Source organism: Heptranchias perlo, chromosome 16 (assembly GCF_035084215.1).
Source record: "Heptranchias perlo isolate sHepPer1 chromosome 16, sHepPer1.hap1, whole genome shotgun sequence".
In the NCBI taxonomy this organism is placed as follows: domain Eukaryota; kingdom Metazoa; phylum Chordata; class Chondrichthyes; order Hexanchiformes; family Hexanchidae; genus Heptranchias; species Heptranchias perlo.
This window is the reverse complement of record NC_090340.1, coordinates 50245859-50253969: the sequence shown is the minus strand read 5'-3', so window position 1 is coordinate 50253969 and position 8111 is coordinate 50245859.

Below are 8111 nucleotides of genomic sequence, written 5' to 3'. Positions count from 1 at the left end.
TACTACTTATGCCAAGTCCAGTGCTAATGGTGCAGTGAGTGCAATCTTATGGTACACAAAAAACTGAAATGTGTAAATAAAATTTGTAGCAACTCACCATTTAATTGAAGACTCCAGCTGTCAAACCGCAGATTCTTCAGAAGTCTCTGTACCATTTGAGAGATATGAACGCATTGAATGAACGATGCATTATCATTATGGGATGTTGCACTCTTAACTGTCTAATCTGCTGGTTTCATTTTGATTAATTGGCCCATCACGTGTCTTGAGGATGCTGGCACTTCAAATGAAAAATTTTCAAGCAGTAATTTTGAATTGGGCAATGAGCAAGAAGTGTATCACGTTCCTGTCGTTACTGGCCACTAATGCACATTTGCTACTTGGTGTTAGGCTTAACGCTGACAGCAACTTCTAGGCTTTTGTGTCAAGTGAGTGCTAAAGCAGGCCAAAGGTTATTGATACAAACTTCGAAGGTACTGCTGCCCTTGACAGGGTCCAGAGGTGAACAACAAAGATCATTTTGAATATTAGGAGTTTAAGTAGTTGAGTTTGACTTTTTTGGAAAAGGAAGACATTTTGACATAACCTCATTGAAATTTATAAGGTTATGAACAGGTTTGATATGTTATTTCAGTGTAATAATATGGTTCCAAATAGCAGTTTAAAAAACAGGAAATTATAAGCAAGGAGGGCAATCGGGCAGAACTTTTTTTTACACAAAAAGATAATAGATTTGTGGAACAAGTTACCAGGGACAGCCAGTGAAGTGAAAAGTAAAAATGGATTCAATAGAAATTCGATATGTTTCTGCAGGTGAATATGGTGAAAAGACAAGTAGGTGAGATTGAGATCAATTAAAAAGAGACTGGCTAGTTGTGTCTAATTGCCGTTTCCTGTTCCTAAAAATGCGATTTTACAAAATTATGTTCCTGGAGGGAGACTCACCTGTTGGGAGAACCAATTAGGAATTCAGCTGCACATTCCCAGTAAGAAACCCCATTGTAACTTTTTTCGTAAAATCAGCCCCTTATAGACCTCATTTTACTAGGACTGTGTGAAGTTGTACCTCGTCAGTACTGTGGAATGAAAATAGCGGTGATAACACATAAGCGTGGCAGAAGCAAATGTTAATGCTATTTTACAAATGCAAACAGCATGACTTCTGACTTTCTTGCACTGTTAAATGGAATGTTGATTTTGTGAAGTGATGTACAGGATCACCACTCGTGTCAGCACTATCCACGATTATGATTATAGAATTTGAATTGCATTTATAAATGCAAAGGTTGTTATAGAGATGGTTAATATTTGATAAGCAATCATTATTGAAGTAGATAACTAGTGAATCACAGAAACCATTAAGGTATTATATTGACATTTCAAAGCTTAGAGGTATGTGGGGAATTGGCAGTTCACTTAGATTGGGACAGAACAGAATGTTTGATGAAGTGAAGTGTCTTCTTAAGCATGAGGTATATCTGATAGAGGTTTTTTGTTTTGAGGTGATAAAGTTGATAGAAACAAGAAGTTGCATTTACATAGCATGTTTATTTATTTATTTATCACGTCTCTCAAGACATTCCAAAGTGCTTCACATACATTTTGGTATAGTTACTATTGCCACGTAGGTAAACATAAGTCATTTTGCACAAAATAAGGTCCCACAAACAGCAATGATTGACTAATTTAGTTTTGGTTATAGGAAACGTGTTGGCCATGGTTATTCTTCAAATTTTGCCAAAGGGTCTTTAACATTCACCTGACCAAGCAAAGAGGTTAACACTACATCTGAAGGATGGTACTTCCAACGATGCATCAGTCCCTCAGTACTGCACTGAAGTGTAGGCCTATGTTATATATTCAAGTTCTGGAATAGGGCTTGCACCTATACCCTGCTGACTCAGAGATGAGAATGCTACCAACTGAGCCAAACTAAATGTGTTCAAAAATGGATGAATAGATGGACAGAGAGACAAAATGAAACTTTAACTGTTCTTAAACCATAAGGAATGCAAAATGTTAACATATTGCAATTGAATTTCAAATTACAATCAGACTTTTGATCTATCAATATGATTTCCAGATTCTTTCAATAACTGGAATATTTTAGATTATGTAGTGGAGAAGTTATTGGAATTTATAATTAAGGACGGAGTGATTGAGCACTTAGAGAAATTTGAGCTGATTAGAGAGAGCCAACATGCATTTGTAAAGGACAGGTCCTGTCTAATGAAACTAATTGAATTTTTTGAGGAAGTAACTAAAGTAGTTGACAGAGGAATGTCTATGGATGTAGTTTATATGAACTTCCAGAAGACATTCAATAAGGTACCACAAAAGAGACGATTAGCTAAAATTAAAGCTCATGAAATTGAAGGCAAATTATTGACCTGGTTAGGAGATTGGTTAGGCGGTAGAAGACAGAGAGTAGGGATAATGGGTATGTACTCGAATTGGAAGGAAGTGACTAGTGGTGTCCCACAAGGATCTGCACTGGGGCCACAACTATTCACTATATTTATAAATGACTTTGATAACACAATCGAGAGTCATATATTCAAGTTTGCCGATGACACAAAGATTGGTGGCATAGTAAGTACTGTTGACGGGAGCATAAAATTACAAAGAGACAATGATAGGTTAAATGAGTGGGCAAAACTTAGCAGATGGATTTCAATGTAGGCAAGTGTGAAGTCATCTATTTTGGATAAAAAAATATATTTTTTAAATGGTGAAAAGCTAAGAACAGCGGAGGTCCAAAGAGATTTAAGGGTTCATGTACACAGATCACTAAAATGTAATAGGTACAAAAAATAATCAAAACAGCTAATGGAATATTAGCCCTTACATCTAGAGGGCTAGAATACAAAGGGGAGGACGTTTTACTATAGCTATACAAAGCCCTAGTTAGACCACATCTGGAGTACTGTGTACAGTTCTGGGCACTGCACCTTAGAAAGGATATATTGACCTTGGAAGCAGTGCAGCGCAAATTCACCAGAATGTTACCAGGGCTCCAGGGGTCAAATTATGAAGTTTTTAGGATTTGATAAGGAATTGATAGGGTGGAGAGAAATTTTTTCCACTGGTTGGGGAGTCTAGGACAAGGGGGCATAACCTTAAAGTCAGAGCCAGGCCATTCAGGAGTGAAGTTAGGAAACACCTCTTCATGCAAAGGGTGGTAGAAGTGTGGAACTCTCTCCCACAAAAAGCAGGAGATGGTAGCTCAATTAATAATTTTAAATCTGACATCGATAGATTATTGCTAGCCAAGGGTATTGAGGGATATGGAGCCAAGGTAGGTAAATGGAGTTAGGATACAGATCAGCCATGATCTCATTGAATAGCGGAACAGACTTGAGGGGTTGAATGGCCTACTCCTGTTCCTATGTTTGTGGTTTACAATTCTAAAACAGCCTTGATACCTGTCCATGTCTCCAATGTCCCTCACCCCTCACAAGTTCTAATTGTAAGTCTTGCTTACAAGGGCAGATTTTCCTCTTCTTGTGCGTGAGCACAGAGGATCACGTGGTTGGAGTGCATAGAGGAAAATCGAACTTGAAGATAGTGTGCCTAAATTGGAGCTTGTCCGATTTTTGACCCATTAGTTTAAATGGGTATAAAATCAGCAAGGCTCCTTTACAGGCATGCGATTCTGCCAGCCTGATTTTCCTCTGTGTTCCATCCAGGTGCTCCTCTATGCCCAAGTGAAAGAAGAAGAAAGTCTTCTCCACATATCTCCTGGCCATTCAGTGAGTTTGGATCCTTTATCCAGATATTAGAGTAAGCAATTTCTGTTATTTTTATTCAACATGCAGCAATCTGGGCTTTGGGTATTTTAAGAAATTAATCAACATTCTTTAGTTGGTGCAATTTCTTCAGTACTAATCAATAAATAAGGAGCCAGGAGTTGTAGAATTCCCAAGTACCTGTCTCTAGGCTCAGTGTTTACAGGTGGTGAGGTATCTTTCCACCCGCAACCAAGGGTTTAGACCCTCTGTCAGAATTTGATAACATCACAGATTTTGCTGAGTGATTCCCACAAGTGTCCCAAGTTATTTATAATGAATCTAGTTAAAATTTTGCCCATGCCAGAGAAGAAAAGAACACCTAGGAGCAACATTTTTCTTTTATAGATTTTGAAATACATGTTTCTTTTTTAAATCAATTCTCCACGTCCTTCTCATTTTGTAAGTTATTTAACTTCTCATTCTTTTTGATTCATTTTCTGTTCCTCCCCAAGGCCACCTCCAATTTACAACACACATTACTTGCAAGCTACTTTTCAGATTGGTGAAGCTGAATAGCAATTAGTAAATTAAATTAGAGGACTGCCATGTTATCTCACTGTATCAAACTCTAAGGAGGTAATTTTAACCTAAACCACCCAACTGCAATGGGACCGGTTCGGGTCAGATGCCCATTTTACACCCCGCCCAATTTTAAGAACATAAGAAATAGGAGCAGGAGTAGGTCATACGGCCCCTCGAGCCTGCTCCGCCCTTCAATCAGATCGTGGCTAATCTTCAACCCCAATCCACTTTCCCGCCTGATCACCATATCCCTTAATTCCCCTAGAGTCCAAAAATCTATCTATCTCAGCCTTGAATATACTCAACAACTCAGCATCCACAGCCCTCTGGGGTAGAGAATTCCAAAGATTTACAAACTCTGAGTGAAGAAATTCCTCCTCATCTCAGTCGTAAATGGCCAACCCCTTATCCTGCGACTATGCCCTCCAGTTCTAGACTCTCCAGCCAGGGGAAACAACCTCTCAGCATCTACCCTGTCAAGCCCCCTCAGAATCTTATATGTTTCAATGAGACCACCTCTCATTCTTCTAAACTCCAGAGAGTATAAGCCCATTCTACTCAACCTCTCTTCATAGGACAACCCTCTCATTCCAGGAATTAATCTAGTGAATCTTCGTTGCACTGCCTCTAAGGCAAGTATATCCTTCCTTAGATAACAAGACTCCACGTGAGGTCTCACCAAAGCCCTGTACAATTGTAGTAAGACTTCCTTACTCTTGTACTCCAACCCCCTTGCAATAAAGGCCAACGTGCCATTTGCCTTCCTAATTGCCTGCTGTGCCTGAATGCTAACTTTTTGTGTTTCTTGTACCAGGACACCCAAGTCTCTTTGGACACCAACATTTAATAGTTTCTCACCATTTAAAAAATATTCTGTTTTTCTATTCTTCCTACCAAAGTGAATAACCTCACATTTCCCCACATTATACTCCATCTGCCACCTTCTTGCCCATTCACTTAAACTGTCTTTATCCCTTTGCAGACTCTTTGGGCTCGAATTTAGCAGGCCTGCGGGTTCCCAGCAGGTGGTCCTCCGGGAGCGTGGAAAACGTGGACGGCGAATCGTGTGCGTCCCCCACACGATCGCGGGATAATTGAACTGATTAAGCCCTGCTTCCGGGTTCTGCGCTCCCCAGCTGCGTGCCGGCCGGCTGCGCATGCGCAGTACCGTCGACGCGATGTAGGAGCTCCAGTTAAAGGGGCAGTCTCCCAAAGCCCCTCCTGCTACAAGCAAGCGGTTTGAGACGATGGCTCAGCAAAGGGGAAAGGCTGCGCCCCGTTTTTCAGACCTGGCACTGCAGCTGATGCTGGAGGGCGTGAGGAGGAGGAGGGAAACACTCTTCCCAGAAGATGGACGCAAGTTCCCTGCCGCCGCAACCAGGAAGGCATGGGCAGAGGTGGCAGCGGAGGTGAGCAGCAGGGGCAACACCCCAAGGACTTGGGAGCAGTGCCGCAAGCGCTTCAATGACCTGACTAGGTCTGGCAAGGTGAGTACACCAACGCACCCTCCCACATCCCGTCCCCACCATCACGCCAAACAGATCACAACCCCCTCCTGCACAGCCACCACTGCGCTCCATCAGCAATCCTCACAGCCACTCATTCACCATCCTCGCCGTGCACGCAAGTACCCACCGTCCCTGACCCCACCCGAACACTACCACACACCCCAATCCCCATGCAATGGGATGGGCACGTGGCCCACGCTTCCTCCCATCCATCCGCGCCACGCTCAACCCAACCACACCGATGCTCGATGCGTCTCACAATGCAATACGCACCCACTCACACATCTGTGTTTTGCCTTCACAGGAGAAGAGAAGCAAGAACAACCGCGAAAGGGCACGCACCGGAGGTGGGCCGCCGCAAGTGGTGGAGCTCACCGACGCAGAGGTGGAGGCGCTCGACCTCGCCCGCACGCGACATTGCCTGTCGGTGGCCGATGGCGAGTGTGTCGCTGCCGAAACGGCCGGTAAGGGAAAGCTGACACTCAACACCCATGATCGCGAGTTACCGTCTCATCACCTGCCATCAGGCGCACTGTCAAGTTGGTCCACATGTCTCAAAGTGCCCTCTGTTCTCTTGCAGGTCCGTCTTTGGGTGAAGCGATCGTGGAGGGCGATTCCTCAGAGGACATGGCGGTCTCTGAGGGTGCATCGTCACATCAGAGCCAACCATCCACCAGCGCAGAGACACGCACCTCGGTGGGTCCCCCTCGCCAACTAGTTGGGGTAGCACTTGGTGAGTCACCGCGCACGAGTGAGCATGAGCAGACCCTGGTGGCAGGGGCAGCCGCGGAGGGTCCGCGACGGAGGGAGCACTCATCTCCAGGCTCTGCTCAGCCGGACCCAGATGCTGAACCCAGGGGGCCACCAGTGAAAAGGAGAGTCGTCGAGGGCCACCAGCTAATTGCTGAGGTACTGGCAGAGGTGCCGCGCGCATTGTCCACAATAGCGCAGGCGATGGAGGAGTCCAACTCCTGCATGTGGGCATTGGTGGCGCAGGCACAGGAGGGTACCGGTGACACAGTGTCGCGGGTAGGTGCGGGACTGTCTGCGGTGGAGGACAGGCTGGCCTCCCTCGAGCGTCACGCACAGCTCCAGATCGAGTCCATGCAGGCCCTGACAACGTCTGTACGGATTCAGGGTGAGCAACATTCCGACGCCATCAACAGGCTGAGGGATACACTAGGGGTGGCCTTGCAAGGCCTCACACATGCCATCCAAACTGCCGTCCAGCAGGGTGGAAGGGGTGATATGGGCCAAGGCCAAGAGAGGGATGATGGTGACCGGGGACATGGAAGCGGGGACGCCTCTCAAGGCGCCCCCACGTCCCACCCGTCGCCCACCTCTCAACCAGTACCCACAATGGTGCCTCCTCTCCAGGTGGCCGAGTCTGCCCCTGCCCCGGTGCAGGAGGAGCAGTCTGTGGAGGTGCCGTCACGGGCACCGAAACCCAGGGGCCGTCCGCCAAAAGCATCTACCCGGTCAAGGCAAGAAGACGAGCAACCTGCCACTACCTCTGCTGGAGCCACAGGGGTAGCACCACGTAGGGGTTCCCGGAAAAGAATTGCAAAGGCCTTATAATCACAAAGGGAATACACCAGGGTGTTTATTAATTTGTACTTTTTTTCTTATATAATGTCACATTCGAGATATTAAATACTCTATTCTCACCACTCCTGCCACCTCTCGTCCATTCTTCCGCGGCTTGTGCAATAGGTGCGTTCCGTGGAGGCCATCATGACGGCGAACACCTGCTGCCACCCATTGGGCACACTGCTGTGGGTGCAGGATTACTGGCAGCACTCTTCACTGGAGGGGGCTGGTATGGCCGCTCGCATGTGCAGGTGAGGAGATGCGAGCGCCTCGCAGTGTCTGACTCTAGGAGAACCGTTGACGTATGAGTGCCTCCCTGGCCCGGCGACCATCCCGGTGAGTCGCGGCTCGGCGCATGGGTCGTCCAACATCCTCTGGCGCGTCCTCCTCCTCCGCCTCCTCCTCCGCCGCCTCCTCCTCCTCCTCCTCCTCCTCCTCGCCCTCGCCTTCCTCAATGTGGGTGGCGGGTGTGGATGGGGCCTCCTCCAGCGGCACCCCTCTCTGTTGGGCCATGTTGTGCAGGGCACAGCAGACAACTATGATTTGTCCCACTCTGAATGGTGTGTATTGCAGCGCTCCCCCAGAACGATCAAGGCACCTGAAGCGCATCTTGAGAAGCCCTATGGTCTGCTCAATTGTAGACCTGGTAGCAGTGTGGCTGTCATTGTACCGACGCTCCGGCCCGGTGATGGGGTTCCTC